Source organism: Theropithecus gelada, chromosome 6 (genome assembly GCF_003255815.1).
Source record: "Theropithecus gelada isolate Dixy chromosome 6, Tgel_1.0, whole genome shotgun sequence".
NCBI lineage: Eukaryota > Metazoa > Chordata > Mammalia > Primates > Cercopithecidae > Theropithecus > Theropithecus gelada.
The window spans coordinates 147,028,982-147,037,576 of NC_037673.1; positions in this window are offsets into that span (position 1 = coordinate 147,028,982).

The window sequence follows — 8,595 nt, forward strand, 5'->3', positions numbered from 1 at the left end:
GAAGATGTGCTCTCTGGTCCCCTGGCCCAGGCTGTTCAGCACATTGCCTTTTCACAGTGCCCAACAGAGAGAGCCCCTGATAAACCATATGACCATAAAATGGTCCCCACATGTTTTTTACCTCTACTGCGTCTGCACTTCTCGCTTTTGAATCCATCATCCCCTCCACCTAGCCTGTTTGTTCCTTGCCTGTTCTATCACCCAAATCCTCTCCGTCATTCAGGGTATCTTCTCTAGAAAACCTTCCGTGGTCCCCTTCCTAGTCCTGCTTTCAGGGGTTTGCTTTCGCTCCTCTGGGCTCCTCCAGCATCCACCCTTTGGGCTGTGCCACCTGAGAAGATTCCAACATCCAGCACTGAGTTCGGATGGCTGATATGGGGGTCTGGACCCCTCACTAGGTGATGAGCTTCTCAGGGGTCTCCAGTCCCATCAGGCCCCAAGCATAGGGTGGCACCAGCTGCCTGGCAATGACTGTACCCTGTGTTGGTTGATCGGACACAGGACAGGATGTGAAAATCATGGGTGACCCTCCTGCCCTACATCCAGTCCACAAACACTGAGAACTCTGGGCCAGAGGTTCCCAAATACTCACCTGTAACAGACTTCTAGCCTCAGAATTCACCAGGGAATTAATAAGAATTCAAATATTCAGACACTACTGTCCTAGATTCTGATTCAGGAGCCCCGGGAAGAGCCCAAGAGTCTGTGGTTTACCAAGTTCCCCAGTAGTCCTGTTATGTAACTAGGTTTGGGAGCTTCTGGGGCTGGCAAATCTTAGTCACTTCAGTCCAGTGTGCTTTCTCCCTGCCCTCTCCCGTGCCAGAAGCTTTGTTTCTAGGGTGGAAGATGGACATGGATCCCTTCCCTGGATGACCCTCAACAGCCCTATAAATCCCCTCGCACTGAAATCCCTCCCTTCTCCTCCATTATAACCTTTTTGGAGGCTCATTCCTCTTGCCTGTTGAATTCATAGGCTTTAAGTCTCCCTTCTCCCAGGAGGTCTTCCTGGCTTGCCTCCATATACTCTCTGATCACAGATATCCAGAGATGGTCATTAAACATTTAGAAACATAACATTAAAGAGGCTGACATAAAACATGTAATATGTATGGGGTTATAGTACAGATAAACATTTGTTTAAGTTCTCGCATAGGATATATTTTTATTATATTACAGACAGATACATTACAGGCATTTAGGCCTAGTGCATTGATTTATGGATGGGTCATGATGTAGTAGAGCTGAGAAAGCCCATCTAGTCCGTTACTTCTTTTCTTCCCCATTTTCAGATAGGTAAATCGAGGCCCAGGTGCATAGGTAATGGGGCTCAGGTGCCTGAGAATCCTTGGCCCCCAGACCTCTGCTCACTTGCATGTAATCTCACTTAGGCTTGTGCAGACCCTCCATCCTCCAGTTCTCTAACTAGTGGTGCCCACCCGGATCCTGGCAGCTCATGGCCTAAGGAGGACAGGCAAAGGGCAATTCCTCAGTGGCCAGCCCAGCCCCCATCTGCCCCCCAGTGTGGCCAGGGCCCATCTGCACAGCTGGAGTTGGTTACCCAGCTGTTTATGGGTCTTTGCCTCTGGTGTTTATAGTTCCGCCTTTGGGTCTGCTTTGCATCCCCACTAATGAGAACAATGCCCCAGGAGGCGGCGGCGGGTGACTGGGGGACCACTGGATGGGGAGCGGTGGGCTGGGCCTGTGTCCTGGCTTCTGCCTTGCCTGGTTCTAACAAGGATTTCATTCCCTTTACAAGGACACAGGAAGAACAGCAAGGTGGCCCATATGAAAACGGGTGGGAAACAGACACGCCCAGGTGAGGAGTGAGGAGGCGAGAAGGCTAAGAACGAGTCTGCCATGACTTAGGCACTCAGGGCAGGGGAGAGCTGGGGCCAAATCTTTCCTTTTAACAAAATGCCTTTTTTTCTTTCATTGCAAGAGTTATAAATCTCCATCGTGGAGACTTTAGAACATACAGACACATAAGAAGAAAATTTAAATGTCTGTATCCCACCAACCTGGTAACCACGGTTCATGTTTTAGGACGTTTCCTTTCTGTCTGATATATAAAGTTGTTTTTGCAGAAAGGATAATATGCATACACTGTATTTTACAAACCCCCTTTATTTTTATTCTTATTTTTTGAGACAGAGTCTTGCTCTGTCACCCAGGCTGGAGCGCAGCGTTGCGATCTTGGCTCACTGCAGCCTCCGCCTCCTGAGTTCAAGTGATTAGATTCTCATGCCTCAGCCTCCCACGTAGCTGGGACTATAGGTGTGTGGCACCATGCCTGGCTAATTTTTTTTTTAGTAAAGAGGGGGTTTCACAGCTAGGCGCAATGGCACATGCTTGTAATCCCAGCACTTTGGGAGGCTGAGGTGGACAGATCACGAGGTCAGGAGTTTGAGACCAGCCTGGCCAACACAGTGAAACCCCTTCTCTACTAAAAATATCAAAAAATTAGCTGGGTGTGGTGGTGGGCGCCTGTAATCCCAGCTACTCAGGAGGCTGAGGCAAGAGAATTGCTTGAACCTGAAAGGTGGAGGTTGCAGTGAGCCAAGATAGCGCCATTGCACGCCAACCCGGGCGACAGTGCGAGACTCCATCTCAAAAAAAAAAAAAAGAGGGGAGTTTCACCATGTGGACCAGGCTGATCTTGAACTCCTGGCCTCAAATGTTCCACCCACCTCGGCCTCCCAAAGTGCTGGGATTACAGGCGTGAGCCACCGCGCCCAGCCTACAAAACTCTTTTAAATCATAATAAATTGTCAACATCTTTATGTGTTATTAGATATTTTTCTACTACATCAAATTGTGTTATTTCTATTTTGTGGAAATTGCAATCGTTAGTGAAGTGCACAAAATTTAAGGCTCAAGTGTCCCCCTTTTTCCTGTCCCCCAGTAATACTTCTAACTCTTCGGTGGAAATCTGTCAGACATTCTCCTGTGTACATCACAAACTGGTGTACATGGTAGAGCTGTGTCATAGTTTATTTAGATGATTCTTTCTTTCTTTTTTTTTTTTTTTTTTTTTGAGACAGAGTCTCGCTCTGCTGCCCAGGCTGGAGTGCAGTGGCGTGATCTTGGCTCACTGCAAGCTCCGCCTCCCGGGTTCATGCCATTCTCCTGCCTCAGCCTCCCGAGTAGCTGGGACTACAGGCGCCCGCCACCTCGCCCGGCTAGTTTTTTTGTATTTTTTAGTAGAGACGGGGTTTCACCGTGTCAGCCAGGATGGTCTCAATCTCCTGACCTCGTGATCCGCCCGTCTCGGCCTCCCAAAGTGCTGGGATTACAGGCTTGAGCCACCGCGCCCGGCCAGATGATTCTTTCACATTGGGCATTGAGGTTAGGTACACAGCTGTTTGAAGCCCACAGGCAGCCAGTGTGACCAGGGAAGCCTCCTGCTTCCAAGAGCAGATCATAGTTTCTCCCAGAAAATCTCACTAGGGCAGCATAATAAGCAATGTCCTTAACAACATGCTGGCCATTAACACAGGAATGAGTTCCACTGGGCTGTTTCCTTGTAAGGTCATGTTTGCTTTTACTTTTAAGTTAATAAAAGTAATAACATTCATTGCAGAAAAATTTAAAAATACAAATAGGCAAATGTAAGAAAATGAAAATCACCCATAATATGGAAATAAGCCCATGCGTGATGTTTATAATGTCTGTTGCCTCAGTCCGTATGTCTGTTGCTGGACACACATGGTGTGCTAAGTGGCTAGTATATGTCTGTAGGTACAATATTATCCCACTTGTACAGATGGCCACCTCTGGCTTTTTAGGTTTGGTGAATGGCCCAAAGTCTTTTGGCTGCAAGGGGGCAGAGGCTGCCAGAGGACCCAGGCCTCCAGCTTCCAAGTCTGCACCCTGAAGCACCCCTCACTCTACACCCCTCAGTTTCGCTCACTGAACTGCCCGGAGGTTTTTCTCTTCCAGCGTAAGATGTTGTAAGATGTTATCATCTGCTTTTTTCACTTACAGATAAATTGTGACCATCTCTTGGTGGTGTTAAATAACCCTCCTTATGGAATTCCATTTTATGGATGTATCACACTTTATTTAATTGTTGAATATGTGGGTTATTCTAGGTATTTTTTTAGTGTCATAAACAAAGCTATGCAAAACATTTTTGTGGCTTAACCCTTGAGCATGTTTCTAGTTATTTCCACAGGACTGTTTCCCTAATGGCCCTTGCTGACCTGTCTTACCAAAGGGCAGGGAGGTCAGGGAGACTCTGGGTGAGGGGAGCACCCAATAAGGTGTGCCCACCCGGTTCTTAGCTGGGTCAAGTCAGCTAGAGGGAGACATCCTAATCTATGTAGAAGACAGCAGGATGCCTTATTCTTTAAACAGTCCTCTAGAAATGGTCTCAGCTGAGTTCAGAGAACCACTGAAAGGCTGGGAGCTTAGCTTGGCAAGTGATACCCATGTGGGCATGTGAGTGCAGCCCCCGCGGCTCTGCAGATAATTGAATTTGAAGAGGAACGAGACAAAACCAGTCTGCAAAGGTGATGTCCCCATCTCCAACAGAGGAAAGAGGATGCAATCCTTCCTCTGCAGAAATGGACTCTGAAATTGGAGCAACTCCCAGAGGTCCCAGAGCTCTACTCCCAGAAGTGTTCCAGGGGCTGTTCTAGTGGGTGGGTGGGGAGTGGAGGGGCTTCACACAGTCTTCCTAGTATGTGGGGCTTGGTGGAGTCTTGGACCACAAGTTAGCCAGAGTGGAAAAGGAGAGGATACCAGGCAGGGGGAAAGATGAGCACGGCCTGGAGATGAGAGGCAGAGCCAGTGCTGCAGAGGACCTGAAAGCCTTAGTCCACAGGGTAGAGGTTAGGGGCAGGGGTGCAGCAGGGGTGACGGGAGTCTGCACTTTACCCCACATGACAGGACTGCCATGATGGCTCAGTGAGGAGACACGTGACAAGGTTTGGGCCCTCTTTTGACGTTTTCTCCCTCCCTCCCATAATTTCTCAGACACCCAGGAGCCAGGCTGGGTGGGTGCTGGGAGAGGCAGGGAGGAGGACACGGCCTGCACACTGGGAACGGGGCCTTCGGGGGCTCTGGGGGAGGGAAGGAAGGGAGGCTGAGTAGGGTTGCCAGTGAGGGAGACAGCTCCGTCCACTGGAGGCCCAAGGAGAAGGCACTCTCCGCTCCCCCAGACAGGCTTTCCAGTGCAGGCCACCCCTGTGGGAGATGCTGCTCCCTCCACAGGACACAGGGTGGGTGGAGTTGAGGCAAGAGCAGGGACAGGGCTCTGCAGCGTCATATCCCAGCTCTGCCTCTCCCTGGCTGTGTGGTCGTGGCCTGGTTGCCTACCCTTTCTGAGTCATAGTTTTGTTATACATAAATGAAAACAATCATAAGAGGAGGATTAGATGAGCTTATGCATGAAATGCCCAGGTGCAGCACCTAGTAAGTGCTCAATAAACATTAATTAGTACTGTCTGAAGCTTTGCCTGCCATGGAGGGAGGCGACGTGGGCCCTTCAAGGAGCTGAGGTCTGCCCCCCTACCTCTCTTTGTGAGGCCCTTTGAAAGGTGGAGGGAGCAGCGGAGGCCAAGGTCCCGGAACTGAGGAAACCAGAGTCAACCGTAGATGCCACCCCTAGCTTCTTTGGAGGTCAGCCACCTTGCTCCAAGGTGAGTTCTCTCCACTCTTCCATTAAATCAAAGTGTGAGTCCCCTGCCCCTGGCCCTGAGTTGGCCTCTAGGTACAAAGTGCATACTATATGTCAGGCCCACACTATGCACCAAGCACCCTCAAATGAAATCCTTACAGCCCCCCGTAAGGGACTCCGTTTATACGCAGGGTGGGGCCCGGGCTTAGAGAGGTTCCGTGAGTTGCCTCGACGCAGACTGTGGGGTGGCAGAGCCAGGACCCCCGCTCTCTATCTGGCCACAGACCCTGGCTCATGACTGCTGTGCTGGGCTGTCCCCCTTGTCCTCCTCACCCCCAGCCTGACCCCCACATGGGGTCCCCCTCACACTCCTCCCTCCTTGAGGCTGCCCCACCTGGCCCGTCCTGGCCCTGCTGTGGAGGTGAGCCCTGCGGCGCTCTCACAAGGCACCATTCATCCAGGCAGGCTGCTGATTAAAACCATGTGTGGTGTGGCCAGCCAAGGTGGCGGCAGCTCCGGAAGCCAGGCCTGGCCCGGGGCTTGTGGGCCTTGAGAAGGTTGGGGGAGGGATCTGGCTGACCCAGAGGCCTGGCAGGCTGGGGGTGCTCTGGGGCGGGACTGACCTCCCCAAGTCATGTACACACACCAAGGGGACTCTGAGCTGTGATTCTGACTCTTAGGTCCAGTCTGGGGATGTGGGAGGCAGAGAGGCCCCCTCCAGGTGAAGGTGGGAACCCGGCTTGGAATGTCTCAGACCCTTACAAGGCCCTTTTCAAGGCTGCCTGGGAAGGGCAGGCCCCGTCTATGGGGCTTGGTTACCTAGGAAGGCGTGTGTATGTGTGTGTGTGTGCGTGCGTGCATGTGTGTGCGCGTGTGTGCGCATGTGTGCGTGTGTGCGTGTGCGCGTGCGTGTGCACAACCATGCATATGTGCTGAAATCCATGCAAGGTGCCTCTGAGTCCTTGGACTCATGATCGCTTTGGGGTTTCCTAAAGGCAGTTTTGTGCAGTGGTTAAGACCATGGGCTCTAGAGGCACAAGACCTGGGTTTGAGTTCCACTTCTGCTGCTCCTGGGCTGTGTGACCAGAGGCAAGCTGCCCAGCCTCTCTGAGCCCCTCTCCTCATTCACCAAATGATGATGGAGTCCTGGTCAATGCGATTGAGCAAAGGTGGGGCTACATTGGCTGGGTAGGCTTTTTGCTCATGGCTGGCCTTGAGGGTGTGCCATCCCCAACCCCCAGCCCAGGGCCCCTAAGTCATTTGGCTGTCACTCCTGACCTCTGAGTTGTGGCTTGTCAGGGAGCTGGGAAGGTGCTAAGTGTGGAGTGTCTGGGTTTCCTGAGGCCAGTTAGAGGGGGTGAACAGGGGATAGGAGAGGTGATCAGGGGTGATCAGGGGAGAGCAGGGGTGAGCAGGGGAGAGCCAGGGAGAGCAGGGGAGAGCCAGGGAGAGCAGGGGAGTGTGGGCTCTGCATCCCGTGTGAGGTGTGGCTGAATTAGCTGCCCCTGCCCAGGCCAAGAACAGAGTGAAGCATTGTTCAGGGGCCGCCTCCCCGGGCACCGAGGTTGTCACAGGAAAGGGCGGGCAGGTGGGCTGGGCCATGGCGGGGACTGACCACAGGCTCGGCTGTGTTGGGACCCTTCGGGGGCTTGTCTCTCAGGAGGCACCCTGGTTTCCCCAGGAACACATGTTCTACTGGGCAATGCTCTCCCTAGCTCTCGCCTGCTCTCCCTGGCTCTCCCCTGCTCACCCCTGCTCTCCCCTGCTCACCCCTGCTCTCCCCTGCTCACCCCTGCTCTCCTCTGCTCACCCCTGATCACCTCTCCTATCCCCTGCTCACCCCCGCTAACTGACCCTCCCTCTGGGAGGGAGGCCATCTGAGGGTATTGGTCCTAACTGAGTAGCCCCCATGAGATACCCTCAGCCCCTTCTCCCAAGGGTAGGGCTAGTCCCAAAATAGGAGCTCCCTGGAGCCAGGAGTCCTGAGATTCTACCCTGTGCCCTGACCACAAACCTGGAAGGGCCATGTCCGTCTTTACACAGGGCGATGCTCAGGCCCGGAGGGAGGGGTGCCTGTATCACACAGAGAGCTCCTGGGCAGAAGCTCAGCATTGTCCTTTGGGGTGGACTGCTTAGGGAAGAGAGCGAGCAGGCGGTTGTTGTGAGGAGGGGCCTAGAGCTGAAGTGGAACAGCCTCCACCTCCCAGTGTTGTGACTGGGGCATCCACCTGCCCTCTCGGAGCCTCTGTGTCCTCCAGAAGCAGAGAAAAGAGTCCCACCACAGGGGCCTCTATGAGGTCTGGGAAGGGGGGTTAGGGGTTCAGAGCCTCAGAGTGGCTCAGGCTGTGCTCGGAAGGCAACCTGGCTTCTAACCCCAGTGCTCTCCCTGGCCAGCTGTGTCACCTTGGGCAAGACATGTTCTTCTAAAAACATCTTCCTCATGGGATTTTTGGGGAGACAAATCAGCTGCTATGCACTCATGTGCTCGCCATCACACTCGGCAGGTGTTGTGGTCATCAGTGGCCAGGCTATGGTCACCAGATACTCAGTCGGACACTGATCTAGGTGTTCTGTGAAGGTATCTCAGAGATGTGATTAAAGTCCATAATCTGTTGACTCTTAAGTAAGGGAGACTATCTGAGATGATCTGGATGAACCTGATTTGAGTGGTTTGAGGCCTTAAAAGCAGAGCTGAAGTGTCCCTGAAGAAAAGTTGTGGACACCAGCTTCAGTGCCTGTTGTGCCTGAGGGTTCCAGCCTGCCCTTCTGGACAACCTGCCCTGCTGTGTTAGTCAAGGTTCTCCTGAGAAACAGAACCAATAGAGGGTGTATGCATGCGTGTGTGTGTGCATGTGTGCACGTGTTTATGTGTGCACACGTGTGCATGTGCATGTGTGTTGCATGCATGTGGGTTCGTGGGTGTGTGCATATGTGCATTGCATTTGTGTGTGCATGCTTGTGCATGTACATATGTG